This window comes from Stegodyphus dumicola, chromosome 2 (genome assembly GCF_044657685.1).
Source record: "Stegodyphus dumicola isolate Sdum_Otavi_A_Nest chromosome 2, ASM4465768v1".
Taxonomy (NCBI): Eukaryota; Metazoa; Arthropoda; class Arachnida; order Araneae; family Eresidae; genus Stegodyphus; species Stegodyphus dumicola.
This window is the reverse complement of record NC_140769.1, coordinates 21,544,227-21,560,567: the sequence shown is the minus strand read 5'-3', so window position 1 is coordinate 21,560,567 and position 16,341 is coordinate 21,544,227. Positions and strand designations below refer to the sequence as shown.

General features: G+C 33.1%; 1 protein-coding gene across 1 annotated transcript in view; it reads left to right on the top strand.

Annotated features, from left to right (window-relative positions):
- The window catches only part of LOC118189907 (mitochondrial protein C2orf69 homolog), a 44,535-nt gene that overhangs the window by 23,892 nt on the left and 4,302 nt on the right, over positions 1-16,341 (top strand). The window lies entirely within an intron of this gene.

Here is a 16,341-nt window from a genome sequence, read left to right as displayed (position 1 = left end):
CGTGCGCGCCTTACAGACATCGATTGCTGTGTGAAGCATTTGGGAACATGCTTCATCAGTAAAAATGTGTGAGTACATTGGAAAGGTTATTGGACCAAGATTCATGCTAAACTCAAGAGGAGAGACTGAACAAGCAATTTTAAAGTTTCTCAAGGCCATGGGTATGGTGCAGAAACAAGGAAATTGGGTTCCATATGAACTCAAGCCAAGAGACGTCAAATGCCATTTTTTCATGTGCTCCAAAGGTAAATCAGAAGGGTTTATGGCATCGAATCGTGATGGGGTGAAAAATTCATCTGCTACAACAACCCAAAGCGCAGAACATCATGGGGCAAGCCTGGCCATTCATTAAAACTTCAACTACCAAACCGAATATTCATGGCAAGAAGCTAATACTGTGCATCTGGTGGAATCAGCTTGGAGTGATCTATTATGAGCTATTCCAGCTTTGCAAAACCATCAATGGGAATGTTACAAACAGCAGTTGATGCAGCTGAGCTGAGCATTGAAGCTCATGTGCCAAAAAACATGACAAAGTGATCTTTCAACGTGACAAGGCCCGCCCACATGCTGCAAACGTCGTCAAGGAAACTTTGGAGGTGCTTCAATGGGATGTCTTACTCCACCTGCCATATTCATCAAACATTGTTCCTTCTGACTTTCACTTGTTCCAGTTGTTGACTCATGACTTGGTTGAGCAACAGTTCACTTCATACGAAGAAGCCAAACAGTGGGTCGGTTCTTGAATTATCTCAAAAGACAAATTTTTTTTAATGCAGAATCCGTTTGAATTATCTCAAAAGACAAATTTTTTTTAATGCAGAATCCGTATGCTACCTGAAAATGGGGGAAAGTCGTAGCTAACGATGGACAATGCTTTGAATATAATATTTTCTTCCAGTTTCTGTGAATAAAGCTGCAATGTAACAAAAAATGCTCAAAACTTATTTGTACACCTAATATTTGTTTAAGATTATTTGTACACCTAATATTTGTTTAAGATGATTTCATACGTATTGTGTCATCTGAGTGGTGATATCTGCACCACAGCAGGATCCAAAAAATTCTGATGATGATTTAATGTCAGGTAGGTGTATCATGAAATTAATACTCATAACCAAAGGCAAATACAAGGTCACCTCTTATAATCATTAGTAACCTATATTAAATTACATAAATATTGTTTATGTCATTGCTGTTGCATTCATACATCTTGTTTTTAAGATGGTAAAAAATGCCAGTTTTAAAACAGGAATGAAGAAATACTAAGCTTTTAAAATTTGATCATATTTCACATATGAAAAAAGCTTGAATTACTTTAATAGATTTAGTAAATAATTTTAAATATAATACAGTCAAAAGTCGTTAATTCGGACACCCATAATCCGGAATGATCTATAATCCGGACCTCAAAGCTACAAACTTTCTGCGCATGCGTCGCGTTCACGCATGCGCACAGGCGTTTACGAGAGCGCGTAAGACCCTTACGGCTGCGAATATGTTTGTGCGCATGCGCGTTTAATGTGTAACGGAGTTCTACGCTAAGCTAAAGTTATCTAATTCAGTTAATGTTGCAGATTGCGTTGTTCCTTAATCTTCGAATTGGATCCGGCTTATTATTTTTTGCAGACTGTTAGAGCAGTTTTATAAAAGTGAGCTTGAACTTTCGATTATGTCAAATAGAATTTCCGATATATATTTACTACAAAGCGAAAGTATGTTTGAAATCCGAAATCTGTTTATCAATTTCACGCTGCTCTGCGGCAGAGGGGGGGGAGAAACGTCATTATTAGATTATGATAGATTAGAAAGATTATGTCAAATAGAATTTCCAATATATATTTACTAATATGTAATTTGTATCTACAAAGCGAAAGTATGTTTTGAAATCCGAAATCTGTTTATCAATTTCACGCCGCGGATTGGAAGTTGATCTGTCAACACTATCCTTATCTTCAGAGCAGATGTTTTTATTTTATTTGGATTATAATTCCGTACTAAGTTTAGTATTTCATCTCGATGTACTCCGTTTTTGATATGATTTAAATCAAGTTCCTCGTCATTATAATTCGCTTCCGATAGTGAAGAAAGTGACCCAGAGGTTATTGAAAACGAAAACATTTCGATTGACAAATTAGTCGGTATTCTCAACACAGCAATTATAGGACTTGAACAGCGGAACTTTGTAACTAAACAAGAAATTATGTCTGTTTAATGGAATTAAAGAGAAAGTATTATCACATGAAACGAAGCAACTTACATTGAAGGAAATGTTTAATAAAGTAAACAAATAAATATTAAGTTTTTTCTTTTTGTAAATTTTGATACCCTTTAGATCATAATTGTTCTTTATTTCATAAATTACGGTTTCATATTTTTAATTTTGTAATTTTTGCATGCCATCTTACCAGATTTAAACTGATGATCTATAATCCGGAATCGCCGAAGTCCCGACGAGTCCGGATTAACGACTTTTGACTGTATAAATTTATGTCAAGCTTCATGAATTCATTAAAGAAATATCAAATGTTTCCGAGTGTGCTTGATTAAGGGCGCTTCTAAATTTAGTGACCTGAGAAATAATAACAAACCTTGTGAGGAAAAATTGCCATTGAGGCTTTTCATATTTGAGTTTATTTATATATTTTTAAAAATGAATTTACTAATCATAAGTAGCAAGTATTTTAGAAAATATAACTTGGAATTTAAAACTAAGCCCAAAATGTAGTTAAAAATTTTTTACTGTGTTTACTGCTGTCTGTATTGTTAAATGATGAGGAATCTATATGTTCCTTGAATTACAGTGAAATGGCAGAGACTAGAGCCACCAAAGTTTGAAAAGCACATAGAAGAAATATAGTGGTACTTGGCAAAGCTGTACATTTCAGAATTCTTTCCATTCATTCAAATTTCAAAGAAAATTTTCACTCCGCCCCCCTCAATCGTATTTACATCCTACCATCTCAGTTCGCGTGGTGTGTACTTTAGCAAATCATTGATTATAATAAGGCCGTTGCCATTTTCTTCATTGTTTGTTTCATCTATTTGAAAAGACAGAAGATCAGCATCTTCAATATCATGCATGATAGCAAGCATCTATTAAACTAAAATTCTTTTTGATATCTTTCAATTAAAAAATGAAAGTTTCTCTATTAAATGTAGTCTTCTACTAAAACATTAAAAGCATGTTATCTATTTATTATTTAACTTAATGAATTCTGTGATTTCCGAAAAGTTGCATGTGAGATATAGCCAGTTACTCTTCTTTAGAAGTAACTTTTGAGGAGATTATTCTTGTTTAGAACACTTGGTGGAAGTCAGTCATCATCATTGCTCCATATGTTAATGCTGGTGAAATTGTGTGTGATTGAAAAGTATCCAGAAATTATGTAGTGTAAACTTTTATAAATAAAACTGGTTTGCTTGAAATTATTTGTTTCTTTGAAATGTGTATATATTTATAAACTAAACTCTCTCTTTCAAAAAAAATTAAAATAAAATTTGTAGTTTTCATAAAATTAAAATTATTAGTAATCATTATGATGGACAAAAATGGGGCATATGTATGCATGTTTAGAATAAATTCAACTTAGATTAATCGTGTCATGTCAGTTATAGTAGCTGATTACTATGCTTCTCAGTTTGGCATTATAAAAATATCTCTCACCCTCAAACAGAACATATCATAAATAATATAGCTATCCAATTCCTTACACATGCATGCAAGAACAACAAACCTCTGTGCCATTCAAAATTATGTTGAGAAACACTAGATCGTTAAAAAACCTGTGCTGGATAATATCAGCATGAAAATGCTGTTATTACCAAGATCATCAACGTGATGCTCCAACTTCAGTATTTCCTGGAGCAGTTGGAAACAACAATAATCGCAAAAATCTTGAAGCCTCAAAAAGATCCTATAGAACTTTCATCCGAATAGACCAGTCAAGTCTTCGCTCCATGATAAGCAAGATTGCTGAATTTCTATACCATAGCAACATGATTCAGAAAAAAACATTCCACTTGTCATCAGCTTTATATCGTAACAGAACTCATCTCCCGAAGGGCTCCAGAATCAGCAAATCGTTGCCGCTCTATTCCTTGATATTTCTAATGTTTTTGATCGTGTATAGCCAGGAACATTACTCTACAAACTAATCACCTTGGCATTTTCAGGATACATAATTAATTCCTATCTTAAAGATAGATTTTTTGTTGTTTGCTGTAATAATTACTACTCCACACACTGTCAAATTCTTGGGATAACACCCCAAGTAATTTTGATCAGCTATATAATATTTTTGATTTATGCGAATGACATACCACACTACATTAGACATATATGCTGATGACATGGCGATCGTAACTCAAAACGCATCCCTGAGTTCAGTCATCCAAGCAGTACAACAACATATCCACTCACTGTAGTCCTGACATAAAAAATAGAAAATAACTGTGAATATAGACAAGTCTGAAGCAGTTTGCTTCACCAGGAAAAGAAATCTGGATTTAAACATGTCTGCTATCTTGTATAATACTGCCATCTCCTCAGCCAGGTGGGTTTTATACTTAGTGCTTATTCTTGATCATAATCTCACAGGGAACCTCCACGGAACATGTATTGCTTTCATGTTCTGGTCTACTAAAGTGAAATTATTCCAAGTTATTTTGCAACCTATAATCACTTGCACTTGTCCTGTATGAGGTTAAGCGTGTAAAACCAACCTTAATAAAATACAAGTGCTTCAAAGCACAACACCGAGACAAACAGGTAGTAAATGGCTTATAAGAAATGGTGCAATCCACGGCAAATATAAAATTTAAATGTTGGCAGAAGTCGCTAAAAATTTTTTTCAGTTATGTTGAAAATGTAAACAACGAAAGTATACCAAAATTGGATTATAACTTCATAATAGTGTGAATAAAAAAAAGGCCTGGAACAGTACTCCTTCACTTAGATTAATTAATTTTTGTTGCTGAAATAGTCCACTTTGTGCTCTGTTTTTAACTTTCTCCTTATTTAGTAATTTGCTTGTTTTAATAGTTACTACCTTTTCTAAATTTAATATGACACCTAATTCTGTCAGGCCAAAGGAATTTTTTGTTAACTATTTTTTTAGACTATCAGAGACTTCTGCTTCTGACGTCACTACTAGGCTAGCACAGTTTTTGCACCTGGTTTCCTCAGCATGTATTCAACATCTTACTAACTCATCGAAAGTATCTGACTTGACGGACTGTTTTTCTCTGAATCTGTAGTGTATTGCAGTCCAATTTATCACCCTCAATGCTAGCCATAATTGTTATCAACTTCACTTATTACAAACAGTATGAGACTACATTTCGGATACTGTACCATGTGACCTACTCAGCTAAGCCATTTTAGTTATAGTAAACAAACCTAAACCAAAGATTATGTATTGTTAAGAAGCAAAACTTCTCTGCAACAAGGTGGCTCTGTTCAAACATAGAGGGAAAGAGCTGAGCATGTGCGAAATATCTGTTGCCAAAGCTCAGAACCGGCGTCGAAGGTCAAGTTTATCAAGAGTTCATAAAACGAATATCGTTTTAAATTTCTTTAAACTTTAAAGGAAAATGTTTTTGTGCAAGTAATTAATGGATTAGTTATTTTAAGCAAAAAAATTATGAAAATCCGAGTTTAAATTATCTCAAAAATCAAAGAACATTTCTTCTTAAACACATGTTTCTCAATTTCCTGTACACATCGTGGACGGGGAAATTCTTGCCGTGAGGTTCCGGCGTCAAATCTCCTGGTGAATTTTCAATCCACCTTCCAGCGCCGTAATAGCAAACTGGTTTACGTTACTTCTCTGCAACCTTTCCTTCTCTACATAGACATTCTTTGCCTGAACTGTTTACCTGGAAAAGAACAGTAAGGTACACAGAATAAAATTTTATAATTCAGTATCATGATTTTCTAAATTATGTAAAAGGTTGTAGTCCTAAAATTTTTTGCTGTGGTTATTCTGTCAACTTTCAAGAAGCACAGTTTTCAGGATTTTATTTGGTATAATGTATGGTGTGCAAAATATTCCATCACAAAATGAAGGATGCTTATTGGTTATAGCTGTGATAATCATTAAATTTTGTGACATATTTATTGTTTAAAATTCTGCAACATATTGTTCTCCCTCATATACGTATATATATACTATATATAAGACAAAAATCATGGTCTCGCATATTCTGTTTAATTTTCATGCAGTCGGAAATTTTCTGTTAAAAATTCTTTTGTGTGATCAACATTGAATGGTTGGAAACTTATGAAGGAAAGAATAGATATTTTGCTCATTAGCTAGGTACAGAATAATTTTGTGATACTAAAATACAAGAGTAAAATGTGGGGTGAATCCTCAAATATGCTACCATACTTGTGAAAAATTTTAGATCTCGTATGTGATGATTAGCTGGTTTCTGAGTCTGCGAAACTGCATTTCATAATTGACTTTAAAGTTTTAAAATCTGGCTGTTTCTGTTCAGATTTACAAAAATCAGTGTATAGGTGGATCCTTCATTTTATTCATTTTAACAGTGTTCAAGAAAGGAAATCTGAATTATGCATCTTTGAAGACTAGTCAGCATAGTTTTTACATTCATTAAACAGTGGTATGTCGGATAATCAGGTTTGGATTATAATTATTTCCCATAATTTCTGTAATTGCGTAGTGCAGACTATGTGCATATAGTTATTCCAGTATAAAAGTTTGTTGATCGGCTTCGATCCATTGCCGCTGTCTGCAAATGCCAGCGTCGATCATTTGCACCTAACTAATGTACAAGAGCAAGTTAATGCTGTATTTCATAGAAAGTAATTAATGTGATTCCATAAATTGTAAAGTCTAGAGAGAAATGAATTCTCCTCCCCTCCCTGTAGTAACACCAAAACTATGCCCTTAGGGTGGGTATTGCTTAATTTTCTGAAACAGTTTCTAGGGCGCCTGATATTAAAAAGAAAGGGGATTATTCTAAAAATTGTTTTGCCTTTATTGCATAAAATTTTAAAATAATTGATATTGATCAGGATTTTATAAACATAGTAAAAAATCTTAATAATAAATAATTATCTGTAATTTCTAAATTTTTAATTAACAAACTTCCTGTTACTGATCTGCAGTTGTTATGTTAACATTGCACTTTTGTAATGCATTTTATAAGGATAAAGAGCTTGTCTGTTAGAAGACTAGTCATATATACAATTAAATGGTCTAAATATTAGATCTTCATTTAAAATTAGAAAAAAAAAATTATTTTAAACTAAAAGAATTATGTACACAATTTAATAAAAGCAGACACATTGAACATCTATCAACAGTCAAAGATTTCATGTACATAATATCCTGATAAACATTCTGGAAATTAGTGGGCTACATACTGAGGTTAATATGCTATTCCCTTGGGAGGAGGTAAAGTTATTTAATGATATAATAGCTCTTGCACTTTCTAATGCTAGCTCATTTTTTATATCCCATTGATTAGTTATTTTCAAAAGAAATTCTAAAGAGTTCAAAATTAAATGCTAATTATTTATGTTCATTAGTGAAACTGCATGAAAATAACAATCCTGAGCCAAGTAATACGAGTTTTAGTAGTGTAAGAATTTAGAAAAAGCAAGAAAAATATTGATAAGAATTATAAGTACAGATGAAACTTTCATTTTCAAATGCAAGTCATTCTTACCATTGAAGGCTGAAAGCTAATTCCAATTTAATATTTTAATCTGTTTCATCAGTTTTTCCCTCTTGAAATTATTATCTATTATAATACTGTTTAAAGATTATTAAGGAAATGCATTATGTATCTCTAGAACTTGAAATTAAGCTTTAAATAACCATAAATTAAATCTTACTTACATATATGATTAATTGTATTATTTAATTAAGACACAGAACGTAATTCCTCTATCCCTGAATTCTGTCCCAGTTTTGACAGAGCATCCCATGCAATAAAATTTAATATATCGAGTTAAATAAACTACTGGCCATTAACCCGCGAGCACACGCACCGATCCGACGAACACGAGAACACGCGCCGGGTATGTCATACCCGAATAAAAAGTTTGTAATTAAAAATTTGCTGAATTAAATTAATCGGTTTTTAAAAAAATTTAAATGTAAAACCAAGTTAATACTTCATTTTAGACAAAATATGAATAAGGAGAGGTAAAATTATTTACTTACAATTTTTTTAACAGTGTTTACAAAATGAGGTCATATGTTCCATACATATACTTTTGCTACAATTTTCACAAATGAATCTAGTCTATCTTTTTTCTTGGGGCATTCTGTACACCTCTTGTAAGTAATTTTAGGTTTTTTGTGGGGTGGTTCATTGTTAACATGTTCATAGGTGGTCAGTGTTTGTCTAGAATCAGGAACTACAGATGCTCGTTGTCGTTCATTTTGAACACTTTCTATTAGCTGCATCCCTAAGGCTTTGAGAAAAGTACGCCTGGTACGGTATTCCGTTGGTGGTTCCTTCTTTGATAGTAGAATTATTCTTGCATTAATGGCAGCCACGTTTAAACCTGAAAAGAAAATCACCATAGGCCATCGACGTGCTACTCTTGCTGTAGAATACATCTACAACATCGACTGCTCCTTTTGTCATGTTATAGAATGTAATGATTTCAGGCTTTTTAGATTCATCAATTTGATCGCCGGAATGCATTGTGGATAACAGGATCACACTCTTATTTTTTTTCGGCACATTGAAGAATATACTTCTCTTTTCTTTGCCAGAAACTCGGGTGGTATTTCTCTCTTATTTTTACGCATTGTACCTACTATCGTAATTTTCTTCTTTAGGAGATCTTGAGATAATTCATATCCCATGTACCAATTTTCAACTGTTAAATTTTGACCAGAGTTGTATAAGGGCCTTATTAAACGTTTGACAACTTCGCTTGCACCATTTTCAACTTGAAATGACCCATCTGGTTGTTGGCTTGTTGGGCATATATTGTTTGAAGGAGCAACGACTTCTGAATGATTCCAACTTCTCATCAATAGTCACATATTCTCCTACAGTATAAGCCTTTTGGCAGTTTGTGACAAAATTTCCAAAAAATTATCTGATCGGAACTAATTTATCAACCTCTCTTCTACTGGGACCATCTCTAATGTCATCAAAACGGAGGCATCGTAAAAGAAAGAGGAATCGGTTCACTGGCATTGTTTCCTGAAATATGTCCATTCCCGTTCCGTCTGTTGCCCACAAATCTCTTACGTTCACACGGGATGATTTATAAACTCCACATAAATACAGCAATCCAATTAAAGCTTTGATTTCCAACTCATTTGTTGCTTTCGCTCCCATTCACGAGTGAAATTTCCACGTACTGAATCAATATAAATATTTATTAATGTACTGAATCAATATAAAACATGTAGTCGACAATACAAATATAAATATTTGTATTGTCGACTACATGTTTTAACATATCTTCATCGATAAGCAGTGACCAGGAATCTTAAGGTGTTGAGACGTCTTTAGAATACTTCATATTTCCAGGGAGTTTAGTTATAATATTTTTGGCGCCAATTCTAACATTAGTCCGGAATTTATTTTTGTTCCATTTTACTCCATTTTTTCCAACATAAAACTCATTGCTACATTCCAAAGTTTCATTTTCTGTTTCTGTATCTGAATCACTACTCTCTATGGATGAATCATGATTACTATTATATTCTTCGTCATCAGCATCTTCATCGTCTTCACTAAATGAATCCTCATCAGAAGAAACTGTTTCAAGAAGATTTCTCAATCTTTTCATCTCTTCATCGTAAGGAATATACGGAGAAATATACAAAGAGAAAAATGCACATGGTTATGACATACCCGTTGCATGTGCTGGCGGGTTAACATGAAATTTGTATAATGGATAGAGCATGTTTGAATTTAAAATGATTGACATTGTAGCACATAGACACAGTTTCTATTTTAATAATTAACTAGACACAAGGGGCTTGCATGATAAATTTCAATGTCTTTTCTAAATTCATATTTTAAAAATACAAGCATTTATAAGTTTTATTTATAAATGGAATTTCTTAAATTAAATGTTAAGCAATTCATGATTTTAGAGAAGAAATAAGCAATCAACAAATAAGTAAATAAAACAAAATTGCATAATTACAAATTAATGTTAATGAAACGTGCTTGTTCAGTTAAATTGTACCAGAAAAAATATTTATATCTCATTCATTAGAAATATTCTTTAAAGTTAAATGCAATATGCAAATAATAGACATGCAACATCGGAAACATTATCTAGGATCATTATAAGAAACAAGATAAAAGTTTATATTTTCTGTATAGAAATCATGTTTCTTCTTTGAATATTATAGTGTGTACCTTGAATAAGGTAACAGAATATGCAGCAGCATGTGAATGAATTTAATCACTGTAAAATAGTAGCATGCCGTGACTATGGGTTATCATACAGCAGAATTGTTGCCCATTTGGCTGAAAATCGGACCACTCGGGCACAGCAAAGGCTGACAGCAGATGAACTGTGGAAATAAATTTAAACCTGCTGAAATGCTATATCTCAAAATGCCATCTGGATGATTTTCTATGTATCAGTTTATAACGGCAGATATTGTTGCTGATGGCATAGTTCAGTACTAATAATACAATCTGTTTTCCAACATGTCTGAAATTTTAATGGTTTCATTTTTATATTATAAAAAATATGTAAAGATACAGAGTATTTTGTCCATGTTGATGCTACAATTTTAATGGGTAGCAATACATTTTAACATGAGAAAATGTATTCTTTTGTCAGATATACCATTTCTTCTAATTTTTAACTGCACTCCAACCAAGCCAATTTATTACGTATTTTGCCCAGCCTTCTCCTATTCCTAAAGTTGCTTTCGCAATTAAAATTATATGTGTTTCATTTGATTACCCATTTAAAAAAAAGAAAAATCATCTATTTACCACTATTCATGTGGCAATAGTGTTGAGAAGTATAATGATTCAAATTTTCCCTGCACATCAGCCATTGAACACAAAACAAGATTGTGACAGTTCTGTGCATTTCTAGCATTGTTAAGATATGAATTTCATGTGCTCGTTCTATGCTTTTGTTTCAGTTTTGTAAGGGAAGTTTAATTCTTTTGCATTTTATTCTAGAAATAATAAAACATTTATTTCCAAATAAGTTAAACTGCTGCCAGTAAATGTATCCAGTTTAGCAGCCTTATGGATGCATCATTGATCTGTTTTTTCCAGTTTCTTCCAGAAGAAACCCAACCCTGATGACATAATGTAGAAATACTAGCTGTGATGCATTTCCATAATTGTAACTGATTGTTAGAAATTGACAAAAATAAGAAATTTTTAATTTAATTACTATGAGAGCAAACAAAAATGTACAATTTTGATAATTTCATAATCAATATATCATACTAACTGTAGTGCTCCACAATCAGTATCTGAAATTATTGTATTGATGATGTGTGTATCTGAGTTATGTCTGGTTTTAGTTTATTGCTTGAAGTCGTGAATGCAAATATATGATTCTGAATGTCTTCTTACTAAAATCTGGTGCTAAATGTATTTATCATGACAGTTTAAGTGATAAAATATTCTTCAAAAGTAGTATGATGAAAATTTGCCATGTTCAGTTACTTAACATTTTTAGAAAATCATATGTTCTGTTCTGTGTACAGTTGTGATCATTCTGTTGCACATGAGAGTCATGAAAGCCTACAGTAGGACTACGTAAATATAAAATCTTTTTTGAAGGCAGTTTCATAATTTTTTTGTGAAAAAAATCACAAATTTGTTATAATTGTAGAGTTTTTATTCCCATTATTTTTGGTGGAAAGCAAAATTTCAGTTTCATATGCTGAATATGCACATTCTTCATTTTGAAACATGTTTCTCAATTTTGCCGTTGCCTCTGCAAAAAATTACGTGCAAAAAGCAATTGATTTGGTTAAGTGCATGGCAGGTTCTATGAAAATTCTATGAAATATTAGAATTAGAGGTACTTTTCCGTTATTCACCTGCCAGGCAGTTAAGGTTGTGAGTGCATAACAGGAAAAAGTACTCTGTGTGTGTGTGTACCTAATGAAAAAGTACTGTGTGTGCATGTGTATCTTCAAGTGATTAACAATGAGATACATTCCACAAGAGAAGAAGATGAAGAATTACCTTGCTTGTTTACATTAGCTGTACATAAGTCACGTGATCTCTGAGGTCATCTGCGTTGTTTGTTTACAAAAGGTATACATAAGTCACGTGATGAAAGCGACAGTGAAGAGAAATAACTGGATAAAGTAACTTTTTCCCACCAAATTCTAATAATTTTACTAACTGATTAATAATCTAACAAGCCTGGCGGCGTTATCATGATGAAAGTTGCATTTGCAAAGAGTGGTGGGCGCTTAGATGTCAGATGCACAACAGCTGGTAGTACAGATGAACATTTTATTGCTCAGTTGCAAACCAGTAGAATACGAGGGCAATCCCAAAAAAAGGTCTCCTAGATTTTTAGATATACAAAGAACCGTTTATTTTCTATAATTGCTACATCACTTTAAAGATCGCAGAATGCTTTATTTTTCAACATAATCGCCATTTCGGTCGATGCATTTTTGTAGACGCTGTGGCAGTTTTACAATGCCCATGTCATACCAGCTTGCTGCCATGCCCTTCAGGAAGCGTTGAACCACATCTTTCACCTCATCATCGGTGACCGTCGTCCAGAAAAATGTTCCTTCAACTTGGGGAACAGGTGGAAATCGCTGGGTGCCTGTTGCCGTTTGTGGTCTTCTGTCAGCATACGCGGCATCCATCTTGCACACACCTTCCGATATTGCAACTTTTCCGTTAAAATCCTGTGGATGGTGCTTCTGGAAATCTCAGGAACCAAAATGCAGAGAGCATCCAGAGTGATCCTCCAAATTTTACGCATGAGTTCCTCAACTTTCGCAATTGTCTCGTTGGCAGTTGACGGCCTCCTGCTTCTTTCTTCGTCATGAATTTCAGTACGACCGGCTGTAAACTCTCTACGCCACTTGCGAACGTTTTTGACATCCATGCACGACTTAATAGTCATGCATGGATGTCAAATAATGTCCATACACTTCCGTCAATAGGCGGTGAATTTCAACTGGTTTAACGCCTTTTGCACTCAAAAATCGAATAACTGCGCGCACTTCGCACTTGGCGGTAACGTTTGTCGAGAGCTCCATTTCAAATGGCTGCCAAGCCAAGACTGAGCATCCGAGCGAAGCGCCTGTGTGCTTATGTGGTAGCGAAGAAGGCACCACTCAGAACAGTGTTGCCAACAACTGTATTAAAACTTTCTCTACATCCCCAAAAAATAGGAGACCTTTTTTGGGCGATTGCCCTCATATTAGTACTTGGCTTACTTCATCAAAGAATTTGTAATGTTAACAAAAGCTTTGCCAAAGCAGTAGTGGCCTCTAACACCGAAGAGAGGCATCTATCCTACCTTATGCGCGTGAATGAAATAGCTGCCAAGCAGGTGACGAAGGTCAAATGTCCTGTTTATTGAGTTCAAACTTCTGACACTATTTCACCCCATCCAAATGATATAAATTAAATCATTGATCCTGCAATAAGGATTGATCAACAGCCAGTTGAAAGTAAAACTTTGCCAAATTGCTCATCACTTATTAAGTAAAATTCAGTATCATGAAAACTTTGTCAAAGAATGAATTCTTTGGTTTCATATCGTATTTGCCTCAATTTCCTATACACTCGGTGATTTGGCGACGAGAACTCGACCCTTCTTGGTATAGCTCAGTATATTTGTGTAGCTGGACATCAAGAATTACATAAGCAACTTGAAACCCCCTCCAAAAAAAAAAAAGGTGCTAATAACAGATTTTGTAACAACAAAATAAACCAACAGAGGTTGTTAATAACGAACAAAATTCTTCATTTCAATCAAGCCCGAGAGTTGTGCTAGTTGTATCTGACATATCTACTGACGATATTATTTTTGATCCAGTTCGTATAAACTTGCAGTCTTACTATGAAGTAGCTATGAATAGTTGTGAAATTGATTTTTATTCCTAATTTCAATTTAAATTTTTATATGTGATTATGGACTGAATTTTCAATGTACACTAATTTATATTTTTTTGGTAATAAAAATGAATTGTTTTTGTTTTATAAATATGTAATATGGATTTCATTACTACTTTTTTGCACTTTTAATATTTAGTTTTTTTTTTTTTTTTTTTTTTTCATTTTACACAATTTTTTAAAGTTGTGGAACATATCCCGAGATTTACCATATATTGCATATACTTTTTTTACGCAATTTTTTCCATCTTTTCTGAGGACTCTATCTAATGTGTAAAAAACAGAGTTGGGTATACAGAAAACCAAGCTTCTGTTGTGCAGATGTTTCTATATTGATTTCATTGTGTCAATTTTGTGAATTTTTTCCCTCATCAGATATGAAGATAGCAGGTGGCCACTGCATATATTATGGATGGATGAAGCACATTTCTCCTTAACTGGTAACTTAAACTCCAGAGATTGGGCTGACGAAAATCTTGATAATATTGCAGCATTGCCAGCACATTCGTTCTCAGTCTGTATTTCTTTGAAGAGGTCACTTCCACAGGGATGAAAACTTGATAAGCGCTTGATATACAGCAATAATGCTGAACTACATAACTGTAGCAGGAAAATGTCATTGTATGGATGCAAGATCATGCTCCTTCACACATCGTCACATGTGTTTGGCAAGTACAGCAACACCACTTTAGAGATAGAGTCATTTTCTGTAACTTTGCAGTTTTGTAGCGACCAAGATCTCACAAGCTCACCCTGATGGATTTCCGGTTCTGGTGTTATCTGAAATCTAAAGTATACATATCAAATACACGAGATCTGTCAGAATTGAAAGATGCCATATAATATGAAGTTATACAGATTCCTTCTGCGATTACATGTTCATCATTGTTGTCTACAATCTCCCGCATGCAGTGCATTTTCATCTGTGAAGGTGGGCACATTGAAAACTTATTTCATATAAGATTTTTACCTTTTCCTCTTTTTGATTTGTCATTGGTTCTTTTTAATGCCGTTCTTTGTGAATGGTTTATTCCATCAATTTTCATCGTAGGTGTATCGTTCCTACATCGTTTATGGTTTTTCAATGCACTGATTGCTTCGCACAGGAAAATCTAGGTATTATAGTTCGAAAATGTTTCTTCTGTAACTGTAATTATTAGAGCTCTATAGTTTTAAATCATCATAATCTCAGACGCATACCTTCAAAAAGCGATCAACAAATACATGTTGAGCGGACTAGCCTCTAAGGGTTCGTGTATTGGGTGGTTTTTTTTTTTTTTTTTTTTTTTAATGAACACCCTGTATTCTTATGTATTGTCTACCTTTTCCTGTTAATTTTACCACTTGGAATAATGGGAGGGAAGGAATATGTGGTGTATATTATTTCCAAGGAGATGCCTTAAATGATAAGCATAGCACATTAAAAAGTGCATAATATAAAGACTCGCTAATTTTATATATTATGTTTTTCAAAGGACATATCAATTTCAACAGTATTCTTTATTTACACAAAATAATTTCCTATTTCTGCATACATTTTATTATTATTGCATCAGAAGTTTTTAAATTATATGTTAAAAAAGCTGGGGGGGAAATATGTAAGTAAAAACAGTATACATTCGGAAGGCTTAATGTTACAAACACTTAAATTTTGCACTGAAATAGTAAACATATGTGTTTGAATAATTTTATTTTCCTGATCACATGTTTAATGCTTTGAATTACCTAATTCAGTTATTTTTTGTTATATTTTCTGAAGGAAATTATTATTTATTTCTTTTTGGTGCATAATTTCAATTTTAACATTTTATTTTTATAGCAATATTTTAAAATTCTATTATAGTGTTTTAAGCTCTCTCCTCCTCTCACTCCCCAAAATATATCAAATATATGACAGCATTTTAATTTTAAAGGGACAAAAATTTTTAGTTTATATCTGTTTATATGTATAAAAAAATCATACTAATGTTTATATCACATTCACACATATCACATTCACATACACACATTTTCCTGCTTTCTTTATTAAAGTTTTTATGTTTACTCTAGAATTATTAATTAAGAATAATAATTTGTCTACTATCATAATGTGAAGTAGTAACTTTTAAGGAGTACCCAATTAAAATAAACCATAAATATTTTAACGACTACCCAAGAATTTCTGAAAGAACATCAGTAGAAATTATATTTATCTTTATTCTTGTAAAATTCTAATTAATTGATATAAAAGTTAATACACATAAAAAAATT